This window comes from Erythrolamprus reginae, chromosome 8, assembly GCF_031021105.1.
Source record: "Erythrolamprus reginae isolate rEryReg1 chromosome 8, rEryReg1.hap1, whole genome shotgun sequence".
Classification (NCBI taxonomy): Eukaryota; Metazoa; Chordata; class Lepidosauria; order Squamata; family Dipsadidae; genus Erythrolamprus; species Erythrolamprus reginae.
The window spans coordinates 46,793,842-46,812,322 of record NC_091957.1 but is presented as its reverse complement, the minus strand read 5'-3'; the positions used below and the strand labels follow the sequence as shown (position 1 = coordinate 46,812,322).

General features: G+C 40.1%; 1 protein-coding gene across 1 annotated transcript in view; it reads right to left on the bottom strand.

Moving 5' to 3' along the window:
• Positions 1-551: 551 nt before the first annotated feature.
• The window catches only part of TRMT12 (tRNA methyltransferase 12 homolog), a 533,403-nt gene continuing 515,473 nt past the window's right edge, over positions 552-18,481 (bottom strand). Inside the window, exon 8 of the transcript XR_011559765.1 lies at positions 552-632. The gene's annotated coding sequence lies outside the window, so the exon portion shown is untranslated. The remainder of the gene's footprint in view (positions 633-18,481) is intronic.

The following is an 18,481-nucleotide window of genomic DNA, read 5'->3' as shown; positions in this document are numbered from 1 at the left end:
CACCTTTGTCGTCCGGCATAGGGGAACTGAGACATCTCCCCCGGGCTTATACAATTTATGCATGGTATGTTTGTATGTATGTTTGTTTAGTAAATGGGGTTTTTAAAATCAAACTGGGGTTTCTTAAATATCTTAAAATATATTTGGATTTGTTATAAATTGTTTTTATTCTGTTGTGAGCCGCCCCGAGTCTGCGGAGAGGGGCGGCATACAAATCTAAATAATTAATAAATAAATAATAAATAAATGATGAGGCTTAGCCATACATTATAGTTTTCTTTAAGGATGTTGAGGGGAGGAGATTAATTGAGGAAAGGCATCCCAACTCCACCACTGGGTCCAGTTCAACGTGTTGGTTATGATCAGTGATGGGCTACCAGAATTTTTACTGCCATATTATTTTATCCCCTGGTTCAAAAAAAACAATGAGTAACAATGAAAGAGCTTGCAAGCCAGTAAGAGTTGGAAACATCATTAGCACCTGGTTAGGGCTGGAAAGAAACATTTGAAGCAAGTAAAACAAAGGGGGGAAAACACTACAAACATAGGGTTTGGAAAACATTCTTAGCAGAGAGTAACAATGAAAGAGCTTGAGCTTGCAAGCAGGTAAGAGCTGTGAACATCATTAGCACCTGGTTAGGCTGGAAAGAAACATTTGGAGCAAGTTAGACCAATGGGGAAAGAACCCTGCAAAGACTTAGGGCTTGGAAAACATTCTTTGCAGAGAGTAACAATAAAAGAGCTTGCAAGCCTGTAAGAGCTGGGAAGATCATTAGCAGCTAATTAGTGCTGGGGCGTGTTCTGCCTGACCGGGCTCAGGTGATAATTAATTAAAGAAGGTCAGACACACAGGTGCATTGCTAATCAGCAAACTTGAATTAAACAGAAAATAAAAGGCTAAAGAAAACTGTCCTTATTTTCAGGAGTAAAACACAGTTCGAGGCGAAAAATCAGCTAGATACAAAGTTCATGAAAAAGCAAACAAGCATAAAATTCACATAGCAGAAACGTTCCAGGAGTTCTCTGAATTCTCGAGGCACGAGAGCAGCAGCTAGTCCCAGAGTTTTCAACTCCCACTTGCCTGACAATGCTGAGTTGAAATCCAAATGCACAGAGCAGAGGCTTCAAAGCAGGAACCACAAAGCCACACCAACCACACAGATAAACATCCATAGTTTGCCTCTGCCTCTGTTCCCTTTTGTAACTGTAGCCCTCATTATGTGAACCACACCCAAATACAGGTGACACCATAATCACCATTGATAATCCCTTAATTGAGCCCTACGTTGCATTGCTCTATGGCTACGCATATTGATTATTTGTTCAGCATCCGAATCCGAAGAAGAGAGGCTATCCGACAGGCTGCCTGCTAAATCCCCTGGGCTGTCTGCCAGTTCCTGTGGGCTGTCTGCCAACTCCTCTGAACCATCTGCCTCATCCTCTGGGCTGTCTGCCACATTTTCCTGGCTGTCAGCCAGGCTTTCACAATCACTCTGTGACGCATCTCTCACATCTGTGGGGGCAACAGTTGGCCCAGGTCCGAACACAACAGGGCGGGAGCTACATTCAGAGTATAAGACGCACCCAAATTATCCACCTCTTTTAGGGAGGGAAAAGGTGCATCTTATACTCTGAAAAATATGGTAACATAACAGCACCAATGTGACTTTATAGCTCCGCTATGATAAAGCTTCTATAAGTCTTCCACGTTCTTCGATAGAATACTAAACCATTTTATTTCTCTTCCAATAAGGCAAACAACCCTTGGGAAAACATTTATTATATAATTAACATAAGCAGTCATATTTTCTCTGTCCCCAATAGTTGACATCAGTCTGCGGTGGCATGAGAATGTAATGAGATGTTTTCATGCAAATTGCTTATGATGAAAAATACATTAAGGAGGCCATTTGTTCAAAAACCACAACTTCTGACAAATGCATTTATTAAAAAATGTTCTGTGTCCTTCATTGAAGACTAATATCCTTGATCACTGCTAGCCAAAATCAGATATGTGATGTGTATTAAGCATGTGACACGGAAGGTCAAGTTACATAATAATTTAAGGAATGCCTTTTTTTCTCATTGCAAAATCACCATGTGAATGAGGCACAGGATGATTAAGAATCTATTGGGGGGTTTTAGAATAGAATTCTTCTATTATAAATACTGGACAGTGAAATTAACATGGCCAAGGAATATTATAAATTAATATAGAAAATAATAGTTTGAAAGCTGTAGTTGCAATGCCAACAAGTAGGTTGGCAAATATATGTTTGTTCTATTCCTGCCTTTAGTTTTTGTTTTGTATTTGTTATGTCTTATTTTTAAATGTTAATAATCAATAAAAATATTATTTTTTAAAAAAGAATTATTTATTGGCCAAGTGTGATTGGACACACGAGGAATTTGTCTTTGGTGCAGATGCTCTCAGTGTACATAAAAGAAAAAGATACATTTGTCAAGAATCATGTACAACACTTAATGTTTGTCATAGGGGTCAAATAAACAATGAAGAAACAATAAATATTAATAAAAATCTTAGGATACAAGCAACAAGTTACAGTCATACAGTCAACATGGGAGGAAATGGGTGATAGGAATGATGAGAAAAACTAGCAGAATAGAAGTGCAGATTTAGTAGAAAGTCTGACAGTGTTGAGGGAATTATTTGTTTAGTAGAGTGATGGCGTTCGGAAAAAACCTGTTCTTGTGTCTAGTTGTCTTGGTGTGCAGTGCTCTGTAGCGACGTTTTGAGGGTAGGAGTTGAATCAGTTTATGTCCAGGATGTGAGGGGTCAGTTAATATTTTCACCGCCCTCTTTCTGACTCGTGCAGTATACAGGTCCTCATCCAGTATACAGGTTCCATTGTCAGCAGAGGTGCGTGTCTACAAAAAGGCTAAAAGAGTCTTAGACCGCATCGCTAGAAGTTTAGGAATGGAAATAAAAGGGCACGAAAGGTCATCCGAGAACTAGAATCTCAATTTTACTAGGATTTCTAGAAGAAGCTGTGCCAATTTAGCCTTCAGAAAAGACAGCTATACTATTGAAATACCAGAAGTAATTGTCACACAAAATATGTCTTTTCTCTGTGGAGCCAGAAGGCAGGACATAGACTAATGATCTTAAGTTAGAAGGAAAAAAAGATTCTGGTTGAACATTAAGAAAAGAATCCTAATGATAAGAGCTGTTCAACAGCGAAACCAATAGCCTAGGGGTATAGTAACTTCTCTTCACTGAATATGTTCAAGTAGAAGCTGGAAATCCATCTGTCTAGGATGTTTTCATGTGGATTCCTGCACCAAGGGGGCATTCAAGTTCAGTGGCCTAAACATACCCTAAACACACCCTAAGGCTTCCTTCCTTTTTTCCCTTCCTTCCTTCCTTCTTTCCTCCCTCCCTCCCTCCATCCATCCTTTCCTTCCTTCCTTCCCACCTTCCTTCCTTCCTCCCTTCCTTCCCTCCCTCCCTCCATCCTTTCCTTCCTTCCTTCCTTCCTCCCTCCATCCTTTCCTCCCTCCCTCCCTTCCTTCCTTTCCTTCCTTCCCTCCCTCCATCCTTTCCTTCCTTCCCACCTTCCTTCCTTCCTTCCCCCCCACCACCTTTTTCCTGACTGTAATATATGAGAATGGTATGATTGTGCAGTAATGATTGCTTTTAATATCTATGGGTTTTAAATCTCCTTTTTTAACTCTATTGGATTTGTATTCTATGTATTGTATTGTTGTTGTTTATTTATTTATTTATTATTTAGATTTGTATGCCGCCCCTCTCCGCAGACTCTCGCAGACTTGTTGTTGTGAGCCGCCCCGAGTCTTCGGAGAGGGGCAACATACAAAACTAATAAATCTTAATCTTCCTTCCTTCCTTTCCTTCCTTCCTTCCTTCCCTCCCTCCCTCCCTCCCTTCCTTCCTTCCCTTCCTTCCCTTCCTTCCCTTCCCTTCCTTCCTTCCCTTCCTTCCCTTCCTTCCTCCCTTCCTTCCCTCCCTTCCTTCCTTCCCTTCCTTCCTTCCTTCCCTTCCTTCCCTTCCTTCCTCCTTCCTTCCTTCCCTTCCTTCCCTTCCTTCCCTTCCTTCCTCCTTCCTTCCTTCCCTTCCTTCCCTTCCTTCCTTCCCTTCCTTCCCTTCTTTCCTCCTTCCTTCCTTCCTCCTTCCTCCCTTCTTTCTCTTCCCACCTTCCTTCCTTTCCTTCTTGCCTTCATTTTAGATGTGTTTTAAGACAAAAAAGAAAACCCTGAAAAGAACAGATCTACCAGGTCCAATGGAGTATTGAAAAGACCCCAGACATGGTTTTCATGCAACGTACAGTAAATATTGTGCAGCTGAAGTGTTTTCTTTTAAGAGAACAATTTTTCCCTTAACCTACGTTCCAATCTCAGCCTATTTAATCAACCTATTCAATCAGGGCCCTCCCGATCCTAAATATATTCTCTTCTGTCAAATACTTTAATGTTCCCCAACATCTCACCATTGTCAGCTGATGAAGTGGTGTAGATATTCAGTAAAATAAAGCGTATGCAATCCCGATAAAAGAAAAATCAGCTAACCTTGGAATAAGTAGGACAAAACCCACAGAATAAAGGCTTTATATAATAATGATGATGATGATGATAAAATAATAATAATAATAATAATAATAATAATAATAATAATAATAATAATGATGATGATGTTTCACACATTCTCATTTCAGCACAGACCATTTTGACAACAGGCAAAGCTGAATTTGTTCAAGTGTCTCATTCATTTTCCTCTTCCAATTCTGATAACTCAGAACATGGTCAAAATACAAAATACTGAGTTTGCTCTTGCAGAAGAAAAACAAATCAAGACAGAACACCCCAATTCAATCGAAAAGGGACAAAGAAGAAGACAGTACCTGCTTACACCTATCTGAGATGCATTTATGTGAATTCTATCCCTTAACTCCTATCTAAGAGGAACTCTCAAGGGTATGATTGCTTAAAAATCCATGTTTGCACATGGATATGCACAGATTTATATTCTACCTTTCCTTCAAGATCTCAGAATATGGCTCTCTTTGATTTTGTTTAAATATAAAGAAGGTGTAGCAAATATTTTTCTAGGTGTAGTAAATTGTGGTAGTATATGTACCACATATATCTCCTATACCTTTCTTCTATTCCTATATCTCTTCTTCTATTCTTTCATTGATATGTTCTATTACTTTATCTTCTTTTCTATTATTTCTTAGATATATTTTACTATGAGTATCTCCTCTATAACCTTCATCATGTATTTTACTATGTGTATATAGATATATACCCACTAAAACCCTCATTGTGTATTGGACTAAATAAATAAATAAATAAGAAATAAATAAATAAATAAATAAATAAACTTAAATAAATAAATAAATAAATAAATAAATAAATAAACAAACAAACAAACAATCTGCCTATGGAGACTATAAATTCTTCATATCCTTAGGGAAGGGGACTTTAAAAAAAGACTAGGTAACTAAATCTCAAGGACTGTTTAATTGGTTTTCTTGGGCATTGGAGGAGATTGGACTATTTGATCTTCGAGGTCCCTTCCAACTCTACAATTCTTCCCCTTTTCCCCACACAACTCTCCCCGCATGATCTAGGCAAGGCTAAGAGACAATGGCTGATGTCATCTTCTATGGCTGAGGATGGACTTCAAGTCTTCCTAGGGTCATGATGGTGAACCTATGAACCAGAGGTGGCACACAGAGTCTTCTCTGTGGACATGTGCGCCATTGCCAGCTGGTCTTCTGGTTTCCGGCGCTCTGGCGCACTCATGCATTATGTTTTGGGCACTCGGTGCCAAAAAGCTTGCCCTAGGGCCAACCCAACACTTTATTTACTACATCAGATTGGTCGTAACTTCAGCCTTGTAAAAACTATGACAGAAGGGCATATAACCAGGGAAGGCCAGACATCTTCGGGGCTACCGATGCACCCTCAGATGCTGTCATGGGCATACACACACCTGTCGGTGTGACATTTCGCTTCTGCGCATGCACAGCAATCTTGCATGAAGACGCTAGTGCGAGTGAGATTCCGCATGTGTGGAAGCAAAAAACCAGCGAAAATCTGTGCATCTGCAAAAGTGATATCTCATGCAGGAGTGTGCGTCGGGGGGGGGGTGCAGCTGCGCACACATCCCAAAATCACTACTAGAACAGGCAGGGGTGGGCTACTGCCCTGACGTAGGGGAACGCCTTGGGGTAGCAAAAATGGAGCTCCACCCCAGAGCACCCAATTTGCACTGAAAGATATTGAAAGAAAATGCAGGGTGTCCTGCATAATCCCCGCCCATGGTGTGGTAGTAAACATTTGGTAGCCCTTCACTGAGAACGGGGCACCTTAATGTTCCTGTAGCAAGCCTTCACTGCATATAACCAGTGGTGGGCTCCTATGGGTACGGTCAGGTACACAGTACTAGTAGCCAGTGTTCCCTCTAATTTTTTTTTGGGGTGGGCGGAAAAGTATAGTGTCTGAGCGGCAGTCCCTTTGGGACTGAGCGGCACAGAAATAATAAATAAATAAATAAATGAATGAATGAATGAATGAATGAATAAATAAATAAATAAATAAATACTGTGTGTCTATAACATTGAGCTCATAATAGGGCAACTCTATCAATATCAAAATGCCACTTAAATAGTTGAGCTAGTTTCAAACTAGATTTTGATTTTCTTTCTCTCTTCCTTACTCCCATTCTTTTTCTTTCTCTTTTCCTTCCTCTCTTTTTTCTATCTGTTTCTCTCTCTTCCTCTCTTCCTCTCTCTCTCCTTCCCTCTCACTCTTTCCCTCTTGGCTTCTGGGCAGGTTTGGAAAACTCTGAGTTGATGATGATTTTTAAGTGAGCGATTGCTCACTGCTCAGCTTAGAGGGAACTATGCTACTAGCTAGTGTTGGGCGAACTGAACTTGCAACATTCAGGTTCATGCTGAACTTTGCAGTGTTCGGCATGCCAAACCCGAATCTGAACTTTTTTTAAAGTTCGGGTAAAGTTCAGGTTCGGCATTTGCTCAAACACCGCAAAATGCCGCTGCCCGAGAGGAGAATGGGGAATCTCATTGTGGGATTCCCCACCTCCCTTTGCTTGCAGTGCCGCAAGCAAAAGGAGGTGGGGAATCCCACGATGGAATTCGGGGGCGGGGCTTTGACGTTACGGAGACTCCTTCCCCCCCGTTTTGGCTGGCCAGGAAGTAGTCTCAGTGATGTCAAAGCCCCGCCCCCAGAATCCCATCGTGGGATTTCCCACCTACTTTTGCTTGCAGCGCCGCTGTGGCATCCTTTTCTGTAAAAATAAATTCACCACCTCCTTGTTTATTTTTACAGAAAAGGATGCCCCAACGGTTCAGGTTTGGGTTTGGGTTTGGGTTTGGCTAACTCACCTGAACTTCATGGCAAAGTTCATTGGGTTCATCCAACACTACTAGTAGCAAAATTTTGGTCAGGCACACAGTATTGGTAGCAAAATTTTGGTGTTTTTTTTTTCCCTTTTTTTCCCCTTCTGGGATCTGGGTATGTTTTTCCTATCACACTAAATGAGGTTGAATGTGTATAATTTTAGAAGAGGTGTGCGTGCGTGTGTGTACATACACTTTATATAGTAGATAATCAGGGGTGGGCTACTGCCCGGACAGGGGGGAACGCAGTGGGTTAGCAAAAATGGAGCTCCACCCCAGAACACCCAATTGGCACTGAAAGATGTTGAAACAAAAGGCATAAGCCGCATCCACAGTGTGGTAGTAAAAAATTTGGTAGCCCATCACTGCATATAACCCAGAGTGATCGGTCCTGAAAGCCCAGATATTTTTGTAAGTTCCAAGGGAAAATAGTGAGTTTGAAGAACAAAGATGAGTTTGTTAAGTTCGGCAGGTGTGTTTTAAGACAACAACACACACACACCCCTGAAAAATCACATCAGCAAATAACCAGAGACATTGAGAAAGTTCAGCGGCTGTAAAACCGGAGGTGGTGCCACACCTCATTTTTCAGTTCTCCACTCCCAAGTTTAAATGCACAGCCTTTCCCAAAGCAGAAATATGTACATCTGCTTTTTATTTCTGCCGAACCCTTTTCCTGTCTCTCCCATCCTATTGGAAAACCCCAGGGAGCATCCTCCCTTCTCATCTGCAACCGCCCACTTGTCTTCTAAAGAAAATGGACAAAGGAAATAAGGGGAAGGAGGACAAAGGAGAGAGAGAAAAAGGGATGAGGAGGAGGAGGAGGACAAAGAGAAAGGGAATGAAGCCACCATTTAATCGGCCACACTAGCAGGCCAACAAGCAAATAATTCTTGGTTCTCACCTCTTAATTTCAGCAATCTCCTCCTAATGCTGAGATGGCTACATAAGATCGTAACCAGCAATTATTTCCAGAATGCCTTCATCTCTGTTGGAAAAAAAAATATCCCTCCAGGCTAATAATTAAAGAGCACTTCTTTCACTTTGGCACCAATTTTTTATTTTTTAAAAAAAAAGAAGAGAAGAAAAAGAGGAGAGGCGAGGAGGGGAATGTGGCTTCTGCTATCGAATTATAAAAGCATAAAAGAGGGTTTTGGTTCTCTTAAGAGAACAGAGTTATTCAGATACAGTGATACCTTGTATTAGAAACTTAATTGGTTCCGGGACGAGGTTCTTAAGGTGAAAAGTTCGTAAGACGAAACAATGTTTCCCATAGGAATCAATGGAAAAGCAATTAATGCGTGCAAGCCCAAAATTCACCCCTTTTGCCAGCCGAAACGCCCGTTTTTGCGCTGCTGGGATTCTCCTGAGGCTCCCCTCCATAGGAAACCCCATCTCCAGAGGTGGGGTTTCCCAGCAAAGGGAGCCTCAGTGAAATCGCAGCATTGCAAAAACACCGAAGTCCTTGAAACCCTACCTCCGGACCTCTGTGTTTTTGCGATAATGCGATTTCACTGAGGCTCCCCTTGCTGGGAAACCCCAGCTCCGGACTTCCATTGCCAGTGAAGCACCCGTTTTTGCGCTGCTAGGATTCCCCTGCAGCATCGCAAAAACACAGAAGTCCAGAGGTGGTGTTTCCCATGGAGGGGAGCCTCAGGAGAATCCCAGCAGCACAAAAACGGGTGCTTTGCTGGCAACGGAAGTCCGGAGGTGGGGCATCCCAGCAGCGGTGGTGGGATTGTAAGGTGAAAATAGTTTGTAAGATGAGGCAAAAAAAATCTTAAACCCCGGGTTTGTATCTCGAAAAGTTTGTATGACGAGGCGTTTATAAGACGAGGAATCACTGTATAGTGAAGTGTGTGTGTGTGTATTGGGGGGGGGGTAGATCTTGCCATTTTAAAAAATCATCCCATGTTTTGCCTGGTGCACCAGTTGCGGCCCTATTTGGACCGGGAGTCATTGCTCACAGTCACTCATGCCCTCATCACCTCGAGGCTCGACTACTGTAACGCTCTCTACATGGGGCTACCTTTGAAAAGTGTTCGGAAACTTCAGATCGTGCAGAATGCAGCTGCGAGAGCAATCATGGGCTTCTCTCAGTATGCCCATATTACTCCAACACTCCGCAGTCTGCATTGGTTGCCGATCAGTTTCCGGTCACAATTCAAAGTGTTGGTTATGACCTATAAAGCCCTTCATGGCACCGGACCAGAATATCTTTGGGACCGCCTCCTGCTGCACGAATCCCAGCGACCGGTTAGGTCCCACAGAGTCGGCCTTCTTCGGGTCCCGTCGACTAAACAATGTCGTCTGGCGGGAGCCAGGGGAAGAGCCTTCTCTGTGGGGGCCCCGACCCTCTGGAACCAGCTCCCCCCTGAGATTAGGATTGCCCCCACCCTCCTTGCCTTTCGTAAACTCCTTAAGACCCACCTCTGCCGTCAGGCATGGGGGAACTAAAACACCTCACCCTTGCCCATATTGTGTTGTTGATTGATTGACTGTGTGCCTGTTTTTTATATATATTGGGATTGTTTTAGGAAATTACTAATTTTAAATTGTAATTAGATTGGCGGGCATTGGATTTTTATTATGTACTGTTTTTTATTATTGTTGTGAGCTGCCCCGAGTTTGCGGAGAGGGGCGGCATATAAATCCAATAAATCTAATCTAATCTAATCTAATCTAAATCAAGGAGAAGCAAATATTTCTGACCTTGGCCTTTTTTTTTTTTTTTTTTTGCACCTTTTCTTTATATAAGTCTTCACTGCTGGAGTGTTTGTTCCTTTTTTTATTTCTCCACTATCAAGCCCCAAATATGTGCCATCGGTGTTAAATCACGATGCCCTGTTGTTCCGTAATGGCAGGTAACTCACCTGCAATCCACAAATGGCCAAAGAAATGTGTGGTTGCTGAGGAAACCGCCACCAACACTTATCCTAGCAGCTTGAAAGGTTTAATATTCAGAAAGAGAGTTCCAGACCTGGATACGGTAGGAGTGCAAAATTTAAATATCCACACAGCCCTCTTGCAGATCCTGCATCTATTTAGGGAACGTTTTTCCCCTAAACATTTCTTTTTAAAGAGCTAGGTCAAGCTTTTCCATCTGAAACGATTGCATCTGTAAATGTGTCTTTGCAATCAAGGTACAATATCTCCCCTGCCAGGTAAGTACATAACTGAACGGGTCCAAAGACGGGCTACAAGAATGGTGGAAGGTCTTAAGCATAAAACGTATCAGGAAAGACTTAATGAACTCAATCTGTATAGTCTGGAGGACAGAAGGAAAAGGGGGGACGTGATCGAAACATTTAAATATATTAAAGGGTTAAATAAGGTCCAGGAGGGAAGTGTTTTTAATAGGAAAGTGAACACAAGGACAAGGGGACACAATCTGAAGTTAGTTGGGGGAAAGATCAGAAGCAACATGAGAAAATATTATTTTACTGAAAGAGTAGTAGATCCTTGGAACAAACTTCCAGCAGACGTGTTGGTAAATCCACAGTAACTGAATTTAAACATGCCTGGGATAAACATATATCCATCCTAAGATAAAATACAGAAAATAGTATAAGGGCAGACTAGATGGACCATGAGGTCTTTTTCTGCCGTCAGACTTCTATGTTTCTATGTTTCTATAACTACCAGGGAAGGGCTGGAAAAAAATTTACTACCACATTGTGGGCATTGCTTATTTTGTGGGTGTGGCTTGCCAGCCATGTGACCAGGTGGGATTGGCTTGAGGATCATGTGACCAGGGTGGCTTAAAGGTCATGTGACTGGCTTAAAGGTTTTTATTTTATTTATTTATTTTGTCCAATACAAATTGAAAGTTAAGGAGAATAAAAACGTGTAGTAGTAAATATCAGGGAAGGGATAGAAGAAGAGATATGAGAATAGAATACATCAATGAAGAGTAGAGGAAGGATATATGGATGGGAGAAAAGATATATAAAATATAGGAGAGACAATTGGACAGGGGACGGAAGGCACACTAGTGCACTTATGCTCGCCCCTTACTGACCTCTAAGGAATCTGGAGAGGTCAACCGTGGAAAGTCTAAGGGAGTCTGCGGAGAGGGGCGGCATACAAATCTGATTAATAAATAAAATAAATAAATAAAAAATGTTGGGGGTTGGGGGTTGACACCACGGAGTCTGGTAATGAGTTCCATGCTTCAACAACTCGATTGCTACAGTCATATTTTTTACAGTCAAGTTTGGAGCGGTTGATATTAAGTTTGAACCTGTTGCGTGCTCTTGTGTTATTGCGGTTGAAGCTGAAGTAGTTGTTGACAGGCAGGATGTTGCATGGGTTAGGGTGCCTGGCCTCTCCTCGCCTCAAAGAGATACAATTTCCCTATCTATTTACTATTACTGAACATCTATATAATTCTATCTATATATATATGCCATATTACACACAGGCACACAAAAATATACATTATCTACTATATAAACTGTAGGTGTATGTACACACACACACATACACGCAGAGCTCTTCTAAAATTATATACGGAGTGGGGCGGCATACAAATGTAATAAATAAATTAAATAAATAAATAAAATCACATAGAACCTCATGTTGCATGGCACATGAGATCTAAAAATGAAAGACCTTTTGTATTCAGCAACCAAAAGTAACCAACCAATATGAACAGACTGTAAGGACTACATTATAGTGATCACAGCAGCAAATTTACTTGTAAATTACATCCAGTAATGGGAGGCTGCCACCATGGGGAGGGGGGAGAGAGAGACGCAGTGGGGGGGGGTAGTAAGTTTATGCACTATTTATTGAATACTTAATAGTTTTTCTCTAGTACCTTAGTATGATCCATAATTACTTTTAAAATAGGAAATAATTAAATAATATGTTTTTACCCATAACCGCTTTTAATCATTTTAATCATTATCTAGAGCTGAACTTTTATAGCAATTAAAGAAAATTGATCTACTTGCCTAGTCTGTTATCATACTGAACCTTGTGTGTTCAGTACAAAATGTTACTGTGATCCTCAACAAATAATGCTGTCTATCATTTTGTCCTTTTTGTGGTTATTCAAATAATGTGACTTATTCAGCTGAAAAAGAGGCCAGCACCTATCTTGGTCGGTAAGCCACCCCGACCCAGTCACATGACCTTTAAGTCACCCCGGTCACATGATTGTCAAGCCACTCCTACCTAGCCACATGGCCAGCAAGCCACTCCTACCCAGTCACATGACCATCAAACCACACCCCCAAAATAAGCCATGCCCACAGTGTGGCAGTAAAAAGTTTGGCAGTCCATCACTGATTACATTACTGTGTTGCAACGTGGTTAGATACTAATGAAACGTAGACAAGTAATATTAAAGTTTGAACTGACCCATATTCTCTGTTGATATGGGTTGCACCTAAAGTGCATCTTCTGGAATTTGTTTAGATGGGAAAGGTGTCCCTGCCAGTTTTATAAACTTCTTTTTCACTTAAAGTCAACAAGGGCAGCAAAAAATCAATACGATCTGTTCAGAAAGTGCTAAATTTATTTATAGAACACCAAATCATCACTTGCAACATTGTTTTATATAGGCTGCAGATATCTATTTAATGCAATGTGTCGTAACAGCTTCCTTCCATAAGGGCAATGTGTCATTCTGATGGATTTTAAAAGCACAAGGTATATCTGTGAGAGGAAGGCATCAAGACAGGCCTGGCATTTCCTCTGCTCAGCAGAAATATTCCCAAAAAGCAAGTAAGAATTAATGCAAAAAAAAAAATAACATGCAGATGTCTATTTCAAAGCAACAGATCTGAGAAAATCCCGAAAATATCTCAAGGCAGATATTTGCCACTGGTAGCCACAGAGAAACAGAAAAAAACATTCTTTTGATATCTTGTTTGCTTAATAAAGCAAAAAAGAAATAGCTACAAATGCATTTTAAAGCTTGGTAAATAAATAAGCACACACAACACCCAATTGTGCCTTGAAACGATCCGCGTCAGCCGAGCTTCCAGGCTGGTTGTTGGAGCTGTTATGCATCACATCCTAATTCAAACACTTCTCCCTTAGCTTGCAGCAAAGTCTAGACTTTGTTAACGCAAAGAAGTGAGACGGCAGAAATGTTAATGTCTTGCACATTGGCTGGTGATCTGCTTTGATTTCATAAATGCTGGCTTAATTCACAATGACAAGAACTGGGCAATAAAACAGTAGAGGTGGGTCCGTTTTGCCCTTCGACCAGCACAATGAATTCTGTCTGTGAATTTTTATTTATTTGTTTGTTTGTCAAGCTTAAGAGATGTAAGTATTAACATGGTTATGAATACAGTGTTCCCTTGATTTTCGCGGGTTCGAACTTCACGAAAAGTCTATACCATATTTTTTCAAAAATATTAATTAAAAAATACTTCGCGGGTTTTTTCCCTATACCACGGTTTTTTCCACCCGATGACGTCATATATCATCGCCAAACTTTCATCTGCTTTTAATAAATATTTTTTTTAATAAACTTTAATAAATAAACATGGTGGGTAATAATCTAAATGGTTGCTAAGGGAATGGAAAATGGCAATTTAGGGGTTTAAAGTGTAATGGGAAGACTTGTGATACTGTTCATAGCCAAAAATAGTGTATTTACTTCCGCATATCCACTTCGCGGAAATTCGACTTTCGCAGGCGGTCTCGGAACGCATCCCCCGCAAAAAGCGAGGGAACACTGTACAGGAAATGGAAATGAATAAATGGGGACAGTAGCGACGCCGGTGCGCTAATGCATGGCCCCATGGGGGTTTCGTTTATAGTGGATGTGTCCCAAAGCCCCAAAATATAAATGGTTACAAGAGATGGCCGAGACTGTTTTTGAAATTTTTATTGTTGTTTTTAAAACTGCAGCAAAAGGTAAACATGCCCAATTTTTTAAATAAAAAAAATGAGGAGGCTTTGGTTTATGCACTATTTATTGAATACTTAATAGGTTTTTCTTATTATCCTTCCTTCTCTGGTACCTTATTATGATTCTTAATTACTTTTAAAACAGGAAATAATTAAATAGTATGTTTTGACCCATATTAATCATTTTAATCAATGTCTAGAACTGAACTTTTATAGCAATTCAAGAAAATTAAGCTACTTACCTTATCTGTTATCATACTGAACCTTGTGGGTTCAGTACAAAACCTTAAAATGATACTGGGCTCTTCAACAAATAATGCTGTCTATCATTTGTCCTTCTTGTGGCTATTCAAATAATGTGACTTAATCAATTGAAAAAGAGTCCTATTTGAAAACCTATCTACCCAGTCACATGACCTTTAAGCCACCCCCAGTCACATGATTGTCAAGCCACTCCCACCTGGCCACATGACCATCAAGCCACACCCACAAAATAAGCCGTGCCCAGTGTGGCAGTAAAAATTTTCGCAGTACATCATTGGGAAAAACCCAATTACACCTAAAACCCCAGGTCTTAGGAGAATAAGCTCCTTTAAACAGTGAGGAAGTAGCTATCATCTTATCATCTCATGTGGTTTTGAGTGTTAAAAGAAAGAATTAAGTATATAATTTTCTACAGCTTCTCTAAGTGCTTCTTTCAATTGGATCCCCTCCCTTTTCTCCCAAACCCACATGCTCTTTTGCAGAGTAAGTCTCTGCTACTAAAGGTGGAATTAGATAAGGTTTCTGCAAATCTTAATATTTTCCTTCAATCGTCCTTGCTTAAATATAAACTCACATGGGTCTCATAGAGGAGGATGAAAATGGTGCAGAGGTGACCTTTTAATTTTTGATTTTGTTTTATTTTTATTTATTTGGTTTGTCAAACATGCACAAGATAACAGGTATAGTATAAACATAAATATGAATATAGAAAATGGGTACGGGTGTGTGTGTGTGAATGGAAACAATAGGACAGGGAAAGAGATGGTGGGCACACTGGTATGCATGCCCTTACAGGCCTCTTAGAAGTGAGGTGAAGTCAACAGTAGACAGTCTAAGATTAAAATTATGGGGATTTCAGGAAGTAACAATAAAGTCAGTTAGTGCATTCCAGGCATTCACTACTCTGCTGTTGAATCGTATTTTCTGCAATTAAGTTTAGAAACATAGAAACATAGAAAATTGACGGCAGAAAAAAACCTCATGGTCCATCTAGTCTGCCCTTATACTATTTCCTGTATTTTATCTTAGGATGGATCTATGTTTATCCCAGGCATGTTTAAATTCGGTTACTGTGGATTTAGTAACCACATCTGCTGGAAGTTTGTTCCAAGGATCTACTTCGGCTCTGATAGGATTCCATTCTCCAACATCCAGTCAGAGCCGAAGAAGCTTTTTGGGTGAAAAGCAAAACTTCTTCAAAAGAAAAAACAAGGAAGTCCAGTTGCCTCCTGAAGAAAACACCTTTGGGACCACCATGACCTGAATGCCTACAGAATCCCACCATTTGGTTCAAGCTAATATTGTGATCTAAATATGGGAAGATTTTTTTAAAAAAAGAAAAGTTAATCATGTTAATCATATGTATTTTATTCAAAAACGTAATGTGTTTTTTTCTTTCATTGCTTAAATCACATTTAAATAAGGGATATATTCTAATTTATCAATTAAGAAAGCAGCGTGGGATTTCTTATGCCTTCTAGGACCCAATGTTTTTTTTTAAATTATATTGGAGTTTTTAAGTTCTTTTAGTCATATTAATTGGATTTTTGAGATGTATACTGTTATGTACTTTGATATGTTGTGAGCTGCCCTGAGTCTTCGGAGCAGTCCATTTATTCCTAATTTAAACTATGGCAAGGTATGGACATGACAGGAAGCCCAACTTTTTAAATTTTGTAAGTCAAATAAAATCGCATTTGTATTGTCAAATTCCCATCGAGGACCTGCATACTGCACAAGTCAAAAAGAGGGCTGTGGAAATATTGACTGACCCCTCGCATCCTGGACACAAATTGTTTCAACTCCTACCCTCAAAACGTCGCTACACAGCACTGCACACCAAGACAACTAGACACAAGAACAGTTTTTTCTCGAATGCCATCACTCTACTAAACAAATAATTCCCTCAACACTGTCAAACTATTTACTAAGTCTGCACTTCTATTTCTACTAGTTTTTTCTCATCATTCCTATCACCTTTTTCCTCCCATTTAAGACTGTATGACTGTAACTTGTTGCTTGTATCCCTTAAACAAGATCTAAGTATTGCCCACAAGATCATATGCTGCAACGTCCTGCCTGTCGGCGACTACTTCAGCTTCAACCACAACAACACAAGAGCACACAACAGATTTAAACTTAATATTAACCGCTCCAAACTTGACTGTAAAAAATATGACTTCAGTAACCGAGTTGTCGAAGCGTGGAACTCATTACTGGACTCCATAGTGTCATCCCCAAACCCCCAACACTTTACCCTTAGATTATCTACAGTTGACCTATCCAGATTCCTAAGAGGTCAGTAAGGGGCGAGTACAAGTGCACTAGAGTGCCTTCCGTCCCCTGTCCTATTGCTCTCCTATATCTCCTATACCTTTCTTCTATTCCTATATCTCTTCTTCTATTCTTTCATTGATATGTTCTATTCCTATACCTTCTCTTCTATTCTTTCTTAGATATAGTTTACTATGAGTATCTCCTCTATAACCTTCATCATGTATTTTACTATGTGTATATAGATATATACCCACTAAAACCCTCATTGTGTATTGGACAAAATAAATAAATAAATAATAAATAAAAATTTTATTAATATTGATTGTGTCTTCATTACTTATTTGACCCCTATGGCAATAATTAAGTGTGGTACCACATGATTCTTGACAAATCTATATTTTCTTTTATGTACGTTGAGAGCATACGCATCAAGACAAATTCCTTGTGTGTCCAATTACACTTGGCCAATAAATAATTCTATTTTATTCTATTCTAATAGGGTCTTTGCACATCCCTACTAATCACCATTCAAATTATATTCCAGTTGTTTATGCTTTCGGTGGATGATTAATTCATCGTTTTTTTTAAGAGGTTTACAGAGTAGTCACATGAGGATTATGAAATGTAGAAAGGATTCTGTTTGGAATGATGTATTTTAAATGTTAAAAAAAGATTATTTCTAGCCTGCATGTACTACTCTAGGAAAATTTAGGAGATTATCTGAGCATTATCTGCACTTCAGGTCTAAAAATTCACACGTTGGCCTTTGAACCAGAAGAAAGCCTGCCACCGCTCCAGCATATGAATGAGAAAGTGGAGTGAGGTTATTGCAATGAAAGTAAAGATGGAGTAAAGAGGTAACAAGAAAGCCTCTTGATGGCTGAAGGTAAGACTGAGGGACATTTGTGCAATCACTTCTCGGGAAATGGAAAGGAGACTTGTTGCCACTTACGTTAGAAGATGACTGCTTAAAATTTTAAGAGATAGTAGAGTTGATCGCTCCCTTGGGGAATGAAGACCAAAGGCTAAGCATGAGAGAAGTGCTACATTGGAGCTAGTAGTTCCTCTTCCCATCATGTTCAATGTAAGACAGAATAATAATGTTGAAATTGGCTCTGAACTGAAGGCTTCCTGGTCCAGTCTTCCATATACTGTGAGACAGAGGTCTTCAAATTTGGCAACTTTTAAGACTTGGGTCTAGAAAGCTTAGAACTACGGCGCCTAAAACACGATTTAAGTATTGCCCACAAGATCATATGCTGCAACGTCCTACCGGTCAATGACTACTTCAGCTTCAACCGCAACAACACAAGAGCACGCAACAGATTCAAACTTAATATTAACCGCTCCAAACTTGACTGTAAACAATATGACTTTAACAATCGAATTGTCGAAGCGTGGAACTCATTACCGGACTCAATTGTGTCAACCCCTAACCCCCAACATTTCTCCCTTAGACTCTCCATGATTGACCTCTCCAGGTTCCTAAGAGGCCAGTAAGGGGTGTACATAAGTGCACTAGTGTGCCTTTCGTCCCCTGTCCAATTGTCTTTCCTTTATCTCATATATCATATATATTTTCTTCCTTTCATATATCTTCTCCTCTATTTTTACATATTATCTTTATATGTATTACTTCATGTCTATTCTCATGTATTGGA